The sequence below is a fragment of the Pinus tabuliformis genome, chromosome 7 (genome assembly GCF_031772625.1).
Source record: "Pinus tabuliformis cultivar Carrire ecotype Pingquan chromosome 7, CPIR1, whole genome shotgun sequence".
NCBI classification, from domain to species: domain Eukaryota; kingdom Viridiplantae; phylum Streptophyta; class Pinopsida; order Pinales; family Pinaceae; genus Pinus; species Pinus tabuliformis.
Window position 1 is genome coordinate 1,705,833,731 of NC_142293.1, and position 21,225 is coordinate 1,705,854,955.

Here is a 21,225-nt window from a genome sequence, read left to right on the forward strand (position 1 = left end):
CAGGCGGAACGAACTAATTGGGACCTGTGCATTCCAACGATCCGATGGGCCTATAGGGCCATGCACAAGAACCTGAGTGCGGGAATGATTCTGAAGATGACGAGCAGAGTCGAGGTCATAACATTGAAAAAGAATCCTCACATGATAACTCCCATAGTTGGGATAGCGCATGAGGACCAGAGCGAAGAGATTATGTAGTCGTGCGAGGACGAACATATGTAGATTCAAGAAGCCATTCGGCAAGGGAACCTTGAGCTTCGCAAACTCGAAGAAGATCAGTACAACTGAAGCAGAAAAGCATGTTAATGGACATGGATATCAGAAAACTGGAAACCAAAATCGCGCAAGCATTACGCGTCGACAGAAGGACAGGACAACGTATGGGCAGCCCTACCACCGCACTAGAAGATTGTTGCCAAGAATTTTTGGCTATACTACCATGGCTGCGATTGCACCTTATCAAATAAAGTAACCAGGGAAGCACACTACATAAGGAAGAACGCGAGGCGCTGATTGGCGCGAGGGTAACTAAGGAAGGCCCGTGGACCAAGTTGAAAGGTGACTTGAAGCCTTGCACCGATGGTGCAACCACCTGACTATCTGTAGGAAGCACAGTCTTAGCGCTCCAAGTAGTTGAAAGAGAGCACGAGACTATAAAAGAGTTTGTATGGGAGCTGCGTGACACGGAAGTTGCGCGCAGGATCAGTATGACGCACGGGTCGCGTATGCACACAAGGGGCTGCAATGTCGTGCAGGTAGGCTGGGAAGTGACCATTGGTGTCACTGTTCATGACATGATGTCCAATTTAAGGCAACGAGGAGCGGACAACGGGCAATTAAGACACAAAGTCAAAACTAGATTTGGGACTATCTGCTGCCAATCTCGCATTAATGAGCCGAATATGGGGGGAACAGTCGAATTTGAATTCAAAAGGGCCTATAAATCATAGGTGGCTCTCCACCGAACAACCCTTGGCGTTTTGAGAATTCAGTTGTTGCACTATCAATTGGGTATGAACTTAACGAATTTGGCAGTTATGAGAGCAAGTCCATGGTTTGAAACATTGCCGAAGGAGACATAGGATTCCCTGATCAGAATGATGTCAAAAACCAAGGGAGTTGTGCAGAGCTCTACACCGCTGGTAGGGGATGCATCGAAAATCCCTAAATCAGCCTAGACATCGCGCACCAAAAGGAAGCCTTGCTTAAAGCACGCATCCAGCCATGGATCGATGAAGCGTTCACAGTCACAGCTACCATTGAAGGGAAGCTGGCACAGATGCAGGAACTGTATACGGTTGGACAGGAATGTGACCCTGCTCACGAAAGTTCAGAGATACGCGTGCAACAAGTACAATAGGCAGCGGAATAGTGTGCTGCAGACACCCAAGCTGCGCAAGACCTGCTGCATGGACTTCGCGCGAAGATTGTCGCGCCAACAGAGTGACTCAAGACGAGTCACGATGATTGTGTTGGGGGCCCGTTGGACAACGGATGCCCCCATAGTATGTTTTTGGGGCTTGAAGCCTGAATTTTGGTCAAGTGCAATGTAAAGACCCCGCGAAATGCGGGCGCGGAGCGCAAGAGTCTAGGGTTGTCCACCCTAAAATAATGTAATTTAATGTATGGTACATTAGCCTACCCATGGTATGCGAACCATGGGATTGTATAAATAGAGCGAGGATCTAAGTGTAAAGTCAGTCTTAGTTTGGAGAAAAAATATGTTCTTTTGGATGATGAATTAGCTTTGAGTCTGTAATTTCGAGTCTTGGGTTGTAGTACTAGGAAGAGGCTCTGCAGTTGAGTGCGCAGAGGCCTGGTAGAGTCCGCAACTGTGTGCATGGACCCCTACAGCTGAGTGCGCAGGGCATAGTTGGGATTGTACTTGGACAGAGAATTAATAAAAGATAAGTTGATTCTGGAATATTATGTGTCTATGCTTCTATTATATTTATGCATCTCTTTACAGTTTTATGATTGCGCGCACTTGTTATGAATGTTGAATAATTAATGAGAATATTGGGCCCACACAATTAAGTTAAGATCTATAATAATATGCACAGTAAGGATTAAGGATCTAGACAACACCTCTTCGCGCTCTTTACAGAGCTGTGCGAAAGCAAGTGCACAAGTTGCGAAGGACAGACAGCTATGCGGCGTAGCGTAAGTGCGTAGGTTTGGTTCGCGAACTTCCTAGACTTCATCAAGACATCCCTAGGTTGCGGAAACCTGGTTCCGGCACCCTCCCCTACTACCTCAGGTGAGACCTCAATCCGCGCATCGCGGACTGTTGTCGAAAGGGCCGGTAGTTTGGAGATTTGTTTGGCTAAATCACTTCTGAACCTGGGTCAGGCCCCAACAAGCCAACATCTGGTAAACCCCCGAACCTAGCATAGGGTTAGAATTATTGCTATATTAAAAATTTGTATCTATCAGTTATATCATTTCTTTTTTTAAGTTAGGAACTTTGTGTTACACCAAATGAGAATTACATAAACCAAAAATTTTCTACTATTGGTTTGCCCGAAGGGAAACTAGACTAGTAACATAAGTTCAAAGTCTTGAGGTTGCTAAGACCTCATCTAACTAGAGAATCTTATAAATATAAACTTATAAAAATAGGTTGGTTGTGCTAGACCTTGACATACATCGACATGAGAAGACAAAAAAATATTGCTAGTGCTACAAGCAAAAAATTAGTGAGCCTTAACAACTATTGGGAAAAATTTCCAAGAATTCGTGTTGGCCGGTCACTACCCTCATCCAAGGATAAGGAGATGTTGGTTGATCTTCTAGCTAGAATGGTCGACTTGTGATTAATACTGTTAATTTTTTCCTCCAACTCTGCCCAATCTAACATAATTCTTCTACCAAGTCCTTTTGTACTTCCCTATACGACCTGCAACTTTCAAATGGGATTTAACCTTGTGCCAACTTTATGCCATGATCAATGAAGTGACGAGAGCACATGCAATGCACCAAGTATAGCAAGAGTCACAATACCCTTTCATGTGAGTTGGCATCATATCAAAGCGAGGGGGAAATGTCCTCATATGGGAATCCTACTTAGAGGAATCAATTATACAATTTTAATTTAAAATTTAGGATGATATTTTTGTGTAATTTTTTTTAAAATTAAATATTTTTTTAAAGTAAATTTCATAAATTATTTATAATTTATATTTATCATTTATAAATTTAAATATAAAATTAAGGAGTATATATAAAGAGTATTTGTTATTTAGAAGATTAATTTATAGTTTGAGAAATTAGAATCTAAAATGTATTTTAGTTATCAAAATCACTTAAAGATTGCATCATGTTGGCTTGAGGAGGCCTCGACCTAGGTTAAGAGTTAGCTGCGCCAACTAACAAAACCCTTCACCGTTGGCCCTTTTAGAAACAACCTACGTAGCACAGGCTGCAGTCTCACTCGAAGCAGTATTGGGGGATGACAGAACTAGGTTTCCGCATCCAAAGGTCTGTGTGATAGGTTTCTATTACTTTTAGGGCTTTATCCTAACCTTTGCGAACCTTAACCCTTGAAATGCAGAAACTAACATAACTTATAGATAATAACTTCTAACCCTATGTCGATTGCCTTAAACATCCATGTCATTAAGTAAACTAGTAGATATATTACTTTTGCGCACCAATTAAGAGTTTCTCTAGATAATTGTAGAAAATAGAGCGAATACACAAAAAAATGCATAAGTAAACAAAAAGTCACAGATACGCAAATATGGATCCAAAATAGTCTTTATTATGATTAATCCTTCTGTTACGGACTCTTTATTCCCTGCACACACAGCTGCAGGGGCCCGCGCACTGAGCTGCGGACTTACCAAGGTCTCCACGCACACAACTGCAAGAGCCTTCCCCTTCGCCTAAGTACAAAAGACATACTTTTCTGCCTTAGATCACTTGCCCATACATAGATCTTCAATGACTTGTTTTTTTCCTATGACTCATTATGACTCCTTTATATAGTTGCTTTCATTACAATATCATGGTTTGCGAACCATGGGTGGGTCACAAAACATCCTAAATTCAAGCAAACTAAGGGGCTTTGATCTTCGTAAAACCCTTTGACTTCTACGACCTTTGCATTCTGCTTCCTCAAAATGCGGATACTTTACATGAATAATAAAAACTTTTTCAAAATTAACCCGTAGGGACCCTATCCCAACACATCCAATGTGGGTCACATCAAATTTTAACCAGGTTGGGTTTTAAATATCTCCTCATTACCTTAAAATTTCAAACTTGAATCATCTTTAAAAACTCTATATATTATATATTATAACTAATAATTATTTATTTTCAAAATATCTAGCCTTATAGAAGGGTCTGGAGATTGTCAAGGACAATAAAATTTCCAAAATAAATGTTTTTGGGGATTCGATGCTGATCATCCAGTAGTTTACAAAGCCTAAGAAATCCATTAGTAGCGAATCGATGACATTAAGTCAAAGAAATCTTGCTTTAATCTCACAATTTGAAGAGGTGAATCTTTACCATGTGTTTAGACATCTAAATTTGGAGGCCGGTGAGTTAGCCAAAAAGGGTGTCACCATGAGTCAAGGAGAAATAGATCTAAAGCAAAGATGGGATTTCTTGTCGATCCCTTGACATGCTAAGAACTCAAATAAAAAAAATTACAAGAAGGGAGTGACCTCCCTGCTTCCTTCTCTATCCACAAAAAATTATGTGGATGTCGAAGAATAAACAAGATCCATTAGTGGTTTATTGGGCCCAACTTAATTACTTTTCCCAGTCAACCCTCCCTTATCTCTAGTCCCGGATTATAAATTCTCATTCTCTTCTGGCTGCATGTAAGTGGCTACCTTCTCTGGCTTCAATTCTTAATGAAGGTTTTATCTATTTAATTGGCATGAGGATTGGGTTTTTACATTTTCAGTGGGTTGAGGTGTTTAATGCATTTCGCCAGGGAATGAAGTTAATTATTTTGTCCTATGGAATCCCTTCAATGTCACTCCTCTGCACTTGGGAATTATATATGAATAATTGGGTCTTATCGTTGTAGGTTGGCTCGTGCCAAACCTTGGGCCTCCTTTATTTATTAATCCTTTCGGGCCTTCGACTCTCACAATGGGATATTGTTGTTTTTCTTTGTGCCTTGGCTTGTAATCCTCCTGTGTTTACTCTTGCCCTGCCTTACAGAATTATGAGCTTCCAATTTAGAATGGAAGGCAATTCAGACCCTCATGAAAACATCAAGGTGGCAGCTGTGGTTGACAACTTATTGGATGCCTCTCAGGCTCTGCTTTTTTTTATTTATAGGCTTCAAGACATGGTAGAGTGACAAAGGTGTTCGTTTCAACTCTTCTTAGAGGCCAAATTTCTTTCCCACCATGCCAAAATGGATGAATCTTTGGATGACTTGAAGGATGAAATCCATCTTCTTAGTGATCGGGTGGCTGCATTGGAAGTTTCCTTGTCAACTGCAACAAGAGTACCACATGGTAGCAATGGTCCTAGGGCTCCTACAAACCATAAAAGACTTTGTCGCCTAAGAGGACTTGACAAGGACGATCACAACACCAAATGATTCTTGTCTGCCATTTTGGTGTATTTTTGGATATGTGGTTAGTTCTAGTCACTTTTACTTATAAGTGATGCTATTTTATAAATGTAAACTTATGCTTGGAACTTTTTGCAGAATATATATCAGTTTCTTTTTTTGTCTAATCTAGTTTGCAATTTCAAGGGTTAGTAAACTATCATTTTATTATGATGAGATATATTTTTTGTGACATATACCAGATGTAAGAGTTATGGGCCCTCTCCCAACTTTTATTAATATAAATATCCCTACTCGTTTCCTTAAAAAAAAACTAACTAATAGTTATTCATTTTAAATTAAATTATAGTTATTTATTTTAAATTAAATTGTTATATTTTTATATTTACAAAATAGTATATAAAAAATTGATATTTACACATAGTAAATAAACTTTAATATCTAATTTTAGATCATTTTATTGAATCTAAATTTCTACTCACAACTATGGCTAACAATAATTAATCAAACTTCTGCTACAACCTAATCGCTTTAAGTTTTATTAAAAATGTTCTTTTCATGGTTTCTCAACATTTATACACTTACCCTTTTAGCTTTTACCCTTTCCCCTTTTATTCCTAATGCCTTTCCACTTAGTAAAGTACTTTGAGGCAAGTTGAAATCAAAAGTAAATGTTTGGCTTATATTGATATGGTGGGAGTGGTTATTTCCCTTTTCAAGTATAACTAGTTAGTTTTATTTCACCTCTTCATATTTTAAATGGTTTTTTAATTGTGCCTAAAGGGGCATTCTAGAGCCCAGTATGACCCTGATGTGTAAGTATGTCACGTCCTCAAAAAATAATAAAAATATTTTTTACTAATGTTGGCCAAAACATTAGCTTGAATCTTAAATTATATATAACTTTTTAATCTTATTAATGGACTAAGATTAATTATTAAAATATAACTATGTATTATTATATATAATTTGAATGGATAATAAATTATCTCATGCATTTAATAGTTCCTTTATCATATATGTGAATTTGAATGGATCATAAATTTACTTTAAAAACAAATTTTACCACATTAAAAATTCCAAATTAGGTAAAATATTAAACATCTTTACTTAGATTTACTCATATTTACTAAAGCTAATAACATTTCTTAAATCAGAGGAAAAAAGGCTAATTCAACACAAAGAATCGAAAATCCTACTCCAAAATCTTTTAATATTTCTTTTGATTAAATATTTGTAAAATGAATCTTTAAAGGGGAAACCCATATATGCCATAAAAACCATTATCAAATCTAATAGCAATATTATTACATTTAATAACTTTGGATTAATACAATTTTAAATTTAGTATGATATTCAATTGTTATATTATAATATATATAAATATATCATTATATATATTAACTCTAGATATATATGTGGAGGGAAGAATAGAGACATAAAGTGTTAGAGGTGGAGAGATAGACGGAGTGACAAGGGAGATATGGAGATAAAATGAAGAAAGACATAGAGAGAGAAGAGTGGAGAGAGAGAGAGAGAGAGAGTGACAAGAGAAAGATGGAGAGAGAGTGTGTATGTTTTGGGGTGAGATAGAGAGAAAAAGAAGGAGAGATGGAAGGAAGGGGGAAGAGAAGGAGAGAGGGAGGGAGATAGTGACAGGGTTAGAGGGTGAAGAGAGAGAGAAACGGGGGAAAGATACAGAGGGAGGTAAGAGATAAGGGGAGAGAGAGGGAGGAAGAGAGAGATAACGTGAGAGAGAAGGGGAGAGGGAGGGAGAGAGAGAGAATGTGAGAGAGAGAACAAGAGAGGGAGGGAGAGAGAGATGGAGTTGGAGGGAAAGAGAGAGGGAGGTAAGAAGAAATACATAGAGAGAGAAAGGTGGAGAGAGAGGGAGTGATAAGGGAGATAGAGAGAGAGGGAGAGAGGAGAGTAGGAGGGAAGAGAGAGAGTGAAGTGGAAGAGAGAGGGAGAGGAAGAGCGAGGAAGGAGGGGGGATATATAGATATGGAGAAAGAGTGTGTATGTTTTGGGGGTGATATAGAGAGACAAAGGAGAGGCAGAGGGAGATAGAGATATAGATGGGAGGTGAAGAGAGGGAAGAAGAGAGAGATAGAGAGAGGGAGGGAGAGATAGATAGATATGGAGAGAGAGTGTGTGTGTGTTTGGGGAGGTGAGATAGAGAGACAAAGAAGGAGAGATGGATGGAGATATATACATAGATGGGGGGGGGAGAGAGGGAAGAATATTTCTTGTATTATATGCATTGATTTCAGTTTAGATGTTGATTTCTAATATTATTTGATTGCTTGCACTAGATGCATTGATTTCAATGAAAATGTTGATTTCTAATTATATTTGATTGCTTTCACTAGATGCATTGATTTCAATTTAGATGTTGATTTGTAATCCTATTTGATTGATTGCTCTAGATGCATTGGTTTCATTGTAGATGGTGATTTCTAATATTATTTGATTTCTTGCGTTAAAGGCATTAATATTAATGTAGATGTTGATTTCTAATTATGTGTGATTTCTTTCACTAGATGTATTGATTTCAATGTAGATGTTGGTTTCTAATCTTATTTGATTGCTTGCATTATACACATTGATTTCAATGTAGATGTTGTTTTCTAATCCTATTTGATCGCTTGCATTAGATGGATTAGGTGTTGTTAATATTGAGACTATAAAATATTAAAAATATTTTTCAAGATTAGATGGATAGGGGATAGAGGGAAGAAGATTTATTACACCAGATGTATTGATTTTAGTGTAGATGATGATTTCTAATCCTATCTGATTGCTTGCATTAGATGCATTGATTTCAATGTAGATGTTGGTTTCTAATTATATTTGATTTCTTGCACTAGATGCATTGATTTCAGTGTAGATTTGGATTTATAATCCTATTTCATTGCTTGCACTAGATGCATGGATTTCAATGTAGATGTGTATTTCTAATCCTATTTGATTTCTTGCACTAGATGCATTGATTTCAGTGTAGATGTTGATTTCTAATCTCATTTGATTGCTTGCATTATATGCATTGATTTCCGCGTAGATGTTGTTTTCTAATCCTATTTGATTGCTTGCATTAGATGCATTAGATGTTAATCTTGAGGATGTAGATTATTAAAAAAAAATCAATATATATTTAGTAATATGTAGAGGGATGCAATTAAGAAATAATTCACTATCAAAAGTTGTGATACCTAGAATTAAAATGAAAAAGATGTGCAGAATCAATCCTCCTGCAAAGTGCAAATTAATCCTTGACAAGATCATCTCCCTTATTCATCACCAACTAATTACTAATAGAAGATTACATATATTCAAAATTACTAATACAGTAATTGCGTACAACAATGTATTCAAAATATTTATAAGAGGAAAATGTATACTTATAAACATCAAAACAAATCAAAATATTCTTGAAGGAGATGTGATAATTGTTTGGAGAAAAAAATAATGTAAAGATTTTATAAATCTGACCACTCATTAAAAAAAAATTCAAAAATACATTATTTCTTGACTTTGCAAAATAGAATATACATAAAAAAAATCATTAAAATATTCTTGAAGGAAATAAATTATTTCAAACATAAACAAAGAAACAAATTATTTCAAGAGTAATCTTGACACAGTAAATTATTAAAACTACTCTTCAAGATATATTTTGTAATATTTGGAGGAACACTATTTAGAATTAATTAGTGTCAAAAGTTGTGATACCTAAAATTAAATGAAATAAATGTGCAATATCAATCCTCCTGCAAACTATTAACAAGATTATCTCCCTTCTTCATCACCAACTAATTACTAATAAACAATTACATACACATAAGAAAATATAACACAACAATTGTAACAGTCACAAACATTACCAAATCCAAACACACAAACCACTCAAAGTATCCAAACACAAATGTACAAACCATTCAAGGAAAGCAACACAGACCAAAATAAAGAAGAGAATGATATGGTCATGCCAAGCAAAGAAAACATAATGTGAATTTTGAATTTTATCTCAAACATATACATAATAATGATAATCTAAAAATGTGACATTGTTTCCCTCAACTGGAACCAACTTAGATCCATATAACATTGGATCTATCATGCATCGAGAGGGATCAAATCCTTAAGGTGAAAACCTTTCCTCAAGTTCTACACACCAAAAATAAGGTTTGCACCTCGAGGGATTTGATCCCTCTTGGCACATGATAGATCCGGTGTTATATGGATCTAAGCTAGTTATAATAATATATATATGAGGGGTTGGTTATTTGGCATAATTTATGTTGATTCCATTCATCTCACATGAAGAGGTTAAGACTTTTCTCAATGAACCAACATTCAGAGTGCTTTAAATTTATTTTTGAAATTTTTTCATAAGGATTTATTAGATAGTGACTCCAAAGTAGAAGATTGAAACATGAAAGTGAATACAAAATTATTTATGTGAAAATTGTTTCCCATAATGTTACTCCATAAATATATTTTCTCGGATTACATATTCAAAAGATTCAATGATTCTAGATGTTGCCTAGTAGAGAGAACTTAGCTTTTGGGATGATTGCTTATATCTCAATAAAAGCTACATATAAACAACATGTTTTACATGATTGAAAGTTATTGTATTCATCAAGTTTTTTCCCATTCTAGAACTATATTTTCTAGTAGACCTAGACTCAATTCAAGCTTGACATGGATTCAATGATAGAAAATTATTCACATTGGATTTGTCATAAAAATACATTTAGAGTATTTATAATTCTTCCTAAACATGTGTAATTCATAGGTTGATAGGTGATTTCACAATCTCAATCACTATAGTGTTGGACCAAATTATAACCAAAAGCATAATATCATCATATAGAACAATGCATCATAAAGTTATTATCACATTAATAACACATCAAGAAGACATCACATCAAAAGGAGACACAAGCTTTTCCATGGAAACTCATATTGGAGAAAACCATAAATCCTTATTCTTCTTTATCTTCAATTCACTACATAGATTTGTAGGCTACAACTTGCTGGAGGAAACCTCCCCCAAGATATGCAAGTTGACACTTGCTGTAGGATACAACCTGGTTAAGGCACCAACTTCGAAAGTATGCAAGTAGCTTCTCAACATAGGATACAACTTGATTGAGACACCAAACTCGATGATGAGAGAGATCCAAATTACTCTAGGCTCCAACCTCGATGATGAGTGGGCTCCAACATGCTCTAGGCTCCAACCTCGATGATGAGTGGGCTCCAACCTACTCTAGGCTCTAACTTGATTTAGGCTCCAACCTCAGTGGACACACCCTCCTCCTTCTTCAACTCCTTGTGGACCTCTATTTCATATCATTTTCAAACTATATCCGTTGTCATGATTTATAATTGTTAATCATTGAATAATAAGTAAAATCAAAATATTCAAACATAACTTGCAATCCATGTCAATCACTATCACTACAAAACCTGTCATAATGTGCAATCACTATCACTGTCACACCTACAACAACTGTCACTACAATCCATTGTCAATCACTACCAGAACCTATCCTATAAACCATTGTCACTAGCTATCACGTTGTTTTTCCACAATCTACTCTAACTTGTTCATCAATCTAGTCACACATACCCCTTCTCAGAAGCCATTATTGCCATACACCAAAAACCTCTAGAACTTGCTTGTAAACCCTCACAACATTAAAAATGATTCTAGGAATAAAATAAGTGTCAACAAGGCATTATATACATTTGGTTGCATCCATTTCTAATCCATGATCACCATGCTTCTTCCAGAATCCAATCTAGATCAATAACAAGTTCAGAAACTCATAAAAACCATACCAAACAATATAATAAATTAAATTTTCTACAATTTTCCTATATTCGGGCATGCTTCTACAAATTGACACTTTTAAACATTGATCCTATAGAGTGCACACACTAATTGGTTAAGCATTTGAAAAAATGGATGTCAATAACAAAAAAAAGGTTTGACTTGGTTACCGTTGGGACTTGAACCAAGATCTTGACCAACCCACTACCGACGTCCCACCAAACTAGCTATATGATGATCCTTATGATCCAATGCACTTGACATAGTATTACATGCGACTTAAAAACAAAGTGAGAGTATAGACCCTTATTACATGCCAACACTATTACAAAGTGTTACCGACATGTTGATGGTCGTTCACCAACAAGTATTACATGGGCGAGTATATGGACAATGACGTTAAGTTTGTGATGATTATCACCACTGGTTAAACTCGTAATTTGTATATTTTTTTGCAGCCACATCAAAGGTTAGAGGTATGAGTTGAAATCACCACCATACCAGAAAATGAACAGAAGCACTAAGCCTCCACTATAGTCTACAACCAAACAAAACTTCAAACAATTCACTCCATCGATACTGAGACTTCACTAAGCTACCAATATATCACTTGATCACTTATTTGTTGAAATGAGTAGCTAGGGAACATATTTAGAGTGGTATGTGGTATTGGGCTTATGGAGGTTTGACCAAAGGCTCATGGATTTGACCTTTGCAATAGGGCCCACATACATTAATATACGAGCCATATAACCTAAGGCTTGGCCCTACCAAATGACTTTAACTTCATTTCTTACCATACAACTGAGGGTTGGCCCTAACCATGTGATTTTAACTTTATTTGATTCTTTGCTTCCCCCATATAACTAGGTATTGGCCCTACCATGTGACCATGCTCTCTTGAATGCTTCAACTCGGTTGGTTAAACCCAACGCTTTGGTCTGATGTGACCAAGCTCTATGAATAAGTCCCTAAGGGTCCCTGGTCATCCATGTGATGTCATCATGCCATGTGGGAGCCTATGATGGGTGCCACATGTCACCCATTTTCAACCTTTTTTCTAAGAAAAATGTGTCATTTGTGCCTACCACGTGTTACTCATGGTGATGTAATGTTGGCATGTTTATGTCATCAAATGATGCGTCATGCCACATGTACAGGCATCTTGTAATATTCTTCCATGTGTCAAGGATTCCAAGTCATCCAAAAGACCCATTCTGAGCTTGCCACATGTCACTTTGGGCATTCGATGTGTCTACTTAATCACCAACATGATCCACTCTAGGCTTGCCATGTGTTTGACCATTCATCAACCCGATACACTCCATGCTTTCCACTTGTTTGCCAAATCATCAATTTGATCCACTATGGGATTGCCATGTGTATGCCTAGTCATCAACTTGATCCACTCTCTGCTTTCCATGTGTTTGTCTAGTCATCAATATGATCCACTCTGGTCTTACCATGTGTTACTATGTAGGACCATAGTGGTAGGTTAGAGGCTTGTTAACTATTGTGTAGTTTTTCATATCATTCACTTTTCAATCTCTACTTCTGCTATCAAATGCACCTGATTTGTAAAATATGTGTGATGTTTATTAGATTTAAATGTCATGCATGTTCTTTAGGCATTTTTCATTGACCTGATTAATTTACCATGGATGTGCTCAAAATCTATGCACTCTTTGACACATTATTATTTTGGGTTTTTTCTATAATCTTTGGGCCCTTCATAATTGCTAAACTTCAAATGGCCATAACTTCTCATATAGGAAGAGTTTTTCAGAGTGGAATATACCATGGGAAAGGTATCGACAAGACCTACAAAACCATGTTATTTATAAAATCATTAGGACATCATAATCTTATCAGAAACTCTGTAAACTTTAAACTCTCTTTAATCACTTGATGATAGTACAGAAGGTATCCATTGTCAAACTGCTTCCTTTTGTTGTAGTTGTTGTCTCAAACATTCCTTTGAAATCAATGGAATCTTGTTGTCATCAATGACAACATTATTTGAAACAATCTCCTCCTTTGTCATTGATGGAAACACCATTAGACATTGATGGTCATTTGATGTCAAACCTATAACAAAAAATATCCCCATGTTTTTACTGAAACGATGCTCCATTATGTTGATATCTACGTTCTCTCCTTTGTATCACTATCTTCAATAACTCTCCCTTTGACATCAATTATAAAGGGTTACAGATGTATATCAAAACCTGTCATGAAATAATGTCTCTATAGGTATGTTGTCAATTATTCCTACTCTAGTATGATCTTGTGGAGCTATAAGAGCCATATTTCCTTCTTATTATCATGTTTTCATATTAATAGAGCCCCCCCTGAGACCATGCTTCCAATGTTTCTCATAATTGTTCATGCATATTCAAAGTCTCCCCCTAAGACCATGCTACCTTTATTGATAAGTACATATCATATTTGAATTCTCTAATTTCCCTCGTTATTGTTCATATGATATCCTCAAAGTGCTCATTCTACCTACATATAAGTGCTTCAAGTTTTGATTCAAATTATTGTCTTGAAGATGGTTTCACCAAGGGATTATATATGAGAGATCAAATCTAATCAAGATCCTTCTTGACCTCTTCCCATCTTGTAGAATTAATCCTTGTATTCATGGGAATTCCTTTTTTTCTATGTACAAGCTCAAGTTGAGCCTGCAATCTCATGTTGTATGACCTTCATTGTGACATATGTAACATTCACCATTGGGCTTCAACACTCGCAGAAATGGCTAAGGAATTCAATATTGATTCTAATACAATTTAAGAGGTGTCACATAAATTGTGGATCCTTGATAGGCACATACAAAAAAGAAGATTTGGATTAGAGTTCCCTAAACAAACATAGTCCCAACAATTGGACACCATTCTATTCCTATGGGAAAAAAACAAAAACAACACAAAATTGAGCTATAGTCTCCATGTTTTCCATTATTTATGCTCTACCATGTGGCTCTTCATTTGTATTCTCAACTTCTTCATCCATGCTTGCTAGTATATCCATTCCAGGACTTTATGTGATCCATTATATGCTTCTTTGCAGATGTTCCATACATTTCAATATGATCTCATCTAAAGATTTCCTCAATTTTAAATTGCTTCTCCAACATGAAATATTCAAGGTAATAGCCTTTAACTATTCATTCTCTAAACCTAAACCTCTTCCTAGTTAATATTTTCATGAGAAAGTTCTCTTAGCTTATTAGATTCATCGAAAACAATTGAGATATAAGATGCACAAAAGATGTCACATGTTCGAATATTGTATTTTCTATGTGAAGCTCTTGAATATGGAAATGTAACTCCTTGAACCTCTTGAAGATGGAAATGGAAATCCTAGAGCCTCTTTATTGATATTTCTTGTTTATCAATAATAAGGTTTATATTGGGAACCCACATTTCACATTTCTAGATATGTCCCCATAGATTTGAACAGTCTACTATGGAATATGCAAGAAATGAAGGAATCTTGGAACCACTATTTGCGCAAAACAACAATGGAATTGACACATTATGTTTTACAACCAATTCATGGTTTCATAAATTGTTTCAGGGCAAGTAGCCAAAACATTAGGAACTACCTATGAAACCTTGCTTAGCCTAGCTTATTTCGACTTTCCACTATCGAAGCCAATATATGTTTTTAAATGTCATCCAAATGTTTGAGTTCTGATTGTTTGTAGTATATTTGGGTAAAGACTTAGCTTTAGGATTTGTACTTACAACATTTATGTATTCTCTTGGAGATGTTCCTCACTAATATCCAAGACATTTAGCACTTTCTATTCCCTTTGACCTTTCTCAATATTGGTAGTCCTTTAGAATGAAACAAAACATAAATATGCACTAAAGAGGATGAACACAATGGAGATTCCAATTTTGGGAATGCACAACAAGGAGAGAGAGGCTCAAACAATGTATATTTATGTTTCCTTATGGTAGTGCTTACAACATCATTTTCAATTTGTCAAATGAGAATAGTAACTTCAAGATTTTCAAACTCAAAAGGAGAAAAATCCTCCTTTTATGGATAATGTATAGTTTTTCTACCACTTTGTTGAAGGATTGAAATTCTCTACCTACAATATTATAAGGGAGACCACCCGGTCCAGAGCTTGAAACAACTCATTTTCCATTGAAATGGTGGTTCCATCTGGTTAAACTAGGTCCAGTTACCTTCTCTCTATCTACAGTGGCTTAAAATATGACTTTCATCTAACAATAGAGAAGAGACATCAGATCAACCCTCTTACTGATCAGGCAAGAAAGTGATCCTTAAGTTGATCTGGGGCTCAGCCAAGCCACAACTAAAGTTTTCCTCTTTGGGAAGAGGACTTCTAGGAATGTAGAATTAAATCTAAATGCTAATTAATCCTAAAATGCAAACAAAGGAAAAAGATCACAAGTCTATCTCAATTAGGCAGATATAGATCTAACCCAATCAAGAACATAATATTTAAATGATTTGGCTTGAAACATGTATGGCTTTATAATGAATATCAAGCTAACGAAGTAGTTCAATTAATTGATATTATGAATACCAAAACACATTTTGTTCAGAGATTTATTAACAGAAATAATTAATCAACAACATTTAGGAAGTAGTTCACAAAATGATGTTGATTACTAAATAAATAATTTGAATGACTAAATAATAATATAAGGAAATAGTTCACAAAATATTACTGGTAAATCAAAATTACAAGACCAATTTTTGAGTAAATAGTTACTCAGAAATTGTAGTTCAACACATAAGAGCATAGATAAATAACAACATATTATTGAGGCAAATTACTTACATTGACAATAGTGCACAAATATGAATAAAATGACACATTTCTGCCATCATAAAATGAAACCAGTATTTAAAACAATAGTATTATAAATACCAATTTATTGAATCTGTTTCTCTGGCTTTGGTCTCCAACAATCCTTTACAATGCTTTGAACTTCTGTTGTTAAAACAAGAGCTGCAATAGTGCAAGCTTTGCCCTTCATACATAATTCAGAATGCAAAAGAAAAATCCTCAATAATCCCCCAGATCTGAGATTTTCTCTCCTCTCACCTACAACTCTAAATCCTCATTACAATAATGCTTTTAAGAATTCCAAAATTGCAGAGAAGAGAGCCCCTAATACATTCTACAATCTACTATTTATAATTTTACAAAAATAATTCTCAATAGGAAAGTTGTTGAAGAGTAGTTCTGCTCAATCAATTTTCATTGGCCCAAAATCATATTCTTCTATTGCTGGAGCATTCTCATTGATTGAAATTTTCTTCTCCTCATCTCTTCAACTGTTTCCCTGCAAAAAAATCAATCAAAATTTAATTAAAATGAAAATTAAAATCAAAATACTAAATCTAGAATATAAAAGATATCCAATCAAAGCTCAATTATATAATTAAATCAAAAGAAATATGAGTTTTCTATTGATTCCTGTGAATATAGACGAATGGATCTGCTGTTGGGTCCCTATAATACTAGTGATTACCCCATTACTATTGTAGTTATACTCCTTATTAATATTGTTGTGCCCCTATTGTCCCCATATTGTTATTACTGTGCCCCATAGAATCCCTCTATTGTTATTTTTGTGGCTTTATATTATTATTGTTAGGTCGGCTGGGTTATATTGTGACTCCTTAGATTCCTATATATAGAAAGGAGGTTTTGTCATTTGTATCATCCAAGAATTGTTCATTTATGTAATGTAAAGGAGGTTGCCCCCTCGAAGAGGCTGAATTATAAGGTGTTGATCTATCTTTTCTATCTTTTCTTGAGCTGGTTTCATAACATTTGGTATCAAAGCTTTGGATTCTAGGGTTTCGTTGCTCCAAACAAGTCATCGCGGCATTTTCGCTATAACTTTTTTTCTGCGATGTTTCAGAAGCTAAAAAAAAACCCATTTGCGAAGATATCGCGCTGAATCTCAGGTCCGAATTTCAGAGCTTTTTGTGCTATATTTGCAGAGATATGATCTAAAGAAGTTGGTCTTCTTGCAGACTCCTGAATTACATTCCAAACAGGTGACCTGGGGAAAATCATCATAACTTTTTCCCTGAGCATTGGATTGAAATTTCGTAAGAAGGTGCAGAAAGAGGATGGACTGTAGTTTCTTTTATATATTTTTCAGAGCCAAAGGACGAAACAGTGACTCGTGGCACGTTGTACAAGTTCGCTCTACTGAACTAGTCTATAATCAGGTCACTGTGGGAGATTTCGCATAACTCTTCCTTGGAGAATCCAAATTGGATCAGACTGGTGGCATTGGAAAGAGGACACAGAGGGCTACCACAGGTTGCAATTTCAAAACTGGATGATCTGAAAGTACAGAGATACATCAGAGGCAATATCGAGCTCCTACAAAGTGAAAAAAAGGTGTGTAGATTCTTTTAAATTTTTGCTTAAGAGTGGTTTGAAAAATTATTTTGAAGAAATTCAAAGGGCTAGTAGAGAATTATTATCGGTAACTGATGCCCCGAGGAAAGAAAATGCAAACACCTAGTAAGGAACCTGAAAGCTCTAGCATGACTCATGAAGAAGAAGAAGAAATGCTATATGATATATCAAAATTACAAGAACAAGTGCAACAAGTGTCACTTGCACAAAAAGCAACAGAATCTAAGATGGATGGTTTAAGGAAAGATGTAGAAGCTAAGATGGATGGTTTAAAGAAAGGTGTAGAAGCTAAGATGGATTGTTTAAAGAAAGGCATAGAAGCTAAGATGGATGGCATGGAAGCTAAGATGAATGGCATGGACGCTAAAATTGATGGCATGGATGATAAGATGGAAGAATTGAAGATAAATATGAATAAGTTGCTACAAGAAATGGTCACTAATGGTGAAAGGGTACTAAAGGAAACTCATGATGAGAAGAAAAGAAATGTTAATCATGACTCCATAGACTCTAATGTTGGATCGAAGACTCACCATATTCCAAAAATCATTATGAGGAAGTTTGATGGCAAGGATCCCGCCACATGGATATTACAAATGGAGCAATTCTTTGATCTCAATAATGTGCAAAACACACAAAAGGTACGTATGGAAACTTTATATTTGGAACCAAATCAGTTTGTATGGTATCAATGGCTTTGCTCTCGTAAACAATTTATCACTTGGGCAATTTTTACGGAAGAATTGATAGCACATTATGAGGATACAAAAAGCAACACTTTTTTTAGCCAATTGATAAGTCTCAAACAAAAGGGTTCAATAATGGAGCACATTGAGGAGTTCCAAAAATTGAACATAAGGGTAAAAGATATTCCAGAGGAGCATAGGATTGATGTGTTCATAGGGTCTTTAAAGGATAATATCCAACATGATGTTCGCCTTTGGGAACCTGATTCATTAGAGAAGGCATTCAGGTTAGCAAGAAAAATGGAAAGCAAAATTATGGCAACCAGGAAACATACCACTCACAACTATAAAGACGGAAGTGTTGTTGCCCCTAGTCTTCCACAACCTATAAGGTTGACACCACAACAATTGGAAGAAAAAAGAGCAAAAAGGCTTTGTTATAGTTGTGATAGAAAATACACTAAAGGTCATAAGTGTGCTAAGAAGAAATTATTCTAATAGATTGTGAAGAGGAAGAAGAAAAGGAGAAAGAAAGGTCAAAAGAAGAGGATATACTCCAGGAACAAAGCCTAGATGAAGAACAAATAAATCCAACCATATCTTGTAATGCATTGGCGGGAATTACCACTCCTCAAACCATCAAGATAGAAGGACAAATCAAGAAGAAAAAGGTAATAGTGTTGATTGATTCAGGAAGCACCCACAATTTTATTCATTGTAAAGTAGCAAAAGAATTGAATTGCTTCCTATATCCAGCACCAGAGTGTCAAGTGATGATTGCAAATGGAGGAACAATAAATTGCTCTGGAAAGTGCCATAATATCAAGCTATCCATGGGAGAATATGTATTGACTAGCCCAATGCTTTCCATTCCAATGGGAGGTGCTGATGTTGTACTAGGAGTCCAATGGCTACAATCCTTGGGTACAATAGCTTTTAATTTTCAAGAACTTTTCATCAAATTTTCTACGGAAGGAAAGGAAGTTGAATTAAGGGGTATTGCAGGGAAAACAGGAAATATAATCAGCTCTAATGGTATGACAAAGCTTCTAAAAAAGGAACAAAGAGGTGTAATTGCACAATTATGTTCGCTAGATGTTTCCACATTGGAATCATCTATTTCTCCAGATCTCCAAAAAGTCCGGACAATCATTCCAAGGTATTTGAGACTCCCAAAGGTCTCCCACCTATGCGTGATCATGATCATGCTATTCATCTGATTCCAGGAAGTGTTCCTCCAAACATCAGGCCGTACAGATATCCCTATGTCCAAAAGAGTGAAATTGAACGTATGGTTGCAGAAATGCTAGAGGCTGGTATAATTCAACCGAGTCAAAGTTCTTTCTCTGCTCCAGTAGTATTGGTGCACAAGAAGGATGGATCATGGCGCATGTGTCCGGATTATAGGGAGCTCAACAAGCTCACTATTAAAGATAAGTTCCCCATTCCTGTCATTGATGAATTACTGGATGAATTGCATGGATCAATTTACTTCACCAAGTTGGATCTTCGTTCAGGATATCATCAAATCAGAATGAAGACTGAAGACATTCCAAAAATAACATTTAGAACTCATGAGGGTCATTATGAATTTTTGGTCATGCCTTTTGGCCTTACCAATGCACCTTCAACATTTCAAGGTTTGATGAATTCAATTTTCAAACCATTCCTTAGAAAATTTGTGTTAGTATTTTTTGATGATATACTAATCTACAACAAGTCTTGGAAGGATCATGTTGAACATGTTGACAGGGTGCTACAACTATTGGAGGAGAAACAATTATATGCAAAAAGATCCAAATGTTTCTTTGGAGTCCAGGAGGTGGAATATCTGGGTCATATTGTATCTCATGAAGGAGTTAAGGTAGACCCTAGCAAAATTAAAGCCATTAAGGAATGGAAAATCCCCACATCCATAAAGCATCTGCGAGGATTTCTCGGGTTGACAGGGTATTATCGCAAGTTTTTTAAGAATTATGGGAGAATAGCAGCACCTCTAACAACATTATTGAAGAAAGATGCATTTTCATGGACTCCGGAAGCAACAAAGGCCTTTGAACATCTTAAAGAGGCAATGTGCCAAGCACCGGTCTTAGCTACACCGGACTTCACAAAAACCTTTATTGTGGAATGTGATGCTTCAGGAAATGGAATTGGTGCTGTTCTAATGCAAGATGAAAGACCCATTGCTTTTGAAAGTCGTCCAATCAAGGGAAAGTTTTTAAGAAAAGCTATTTATGAGAAGGAAATGTTGGCAATACTCCATGCACTTAAGAAATGGCGACCCTACCTAATGGGAAGACACTTCAAGGTAAAAACGGATCATGATAGCCTTAAATACTTTTTAGAACAAAGATTATCCTCTGAAGAGCAACAAAAGTGGGTCACAAAGATGTTGGGTTATGACTTTGAAATCATCTACAAAAAAGGGAAGCAAAATGTGGTGGCAGATGCACTCTCAAGAAAGGATGAGGATGTGGAAGCATTGTTGTGCCCCATTTCTATTATCCAACCAGATTGGATAAACGAAGCAAGGGAGGAATGGAAGAATGACGAAGAAGTGTGGGCACTTATTCGAAAGTTACAACAAGATTCCAGTACGTCTGATACATTTAGCTGGAAAATGATTCGTTATGGTACAAAGATCGCTTATACCTCTGTAAGAATTCCCAGCTAAAACAAAAGATTCTTATGGAATTGCACACTTCTCCCT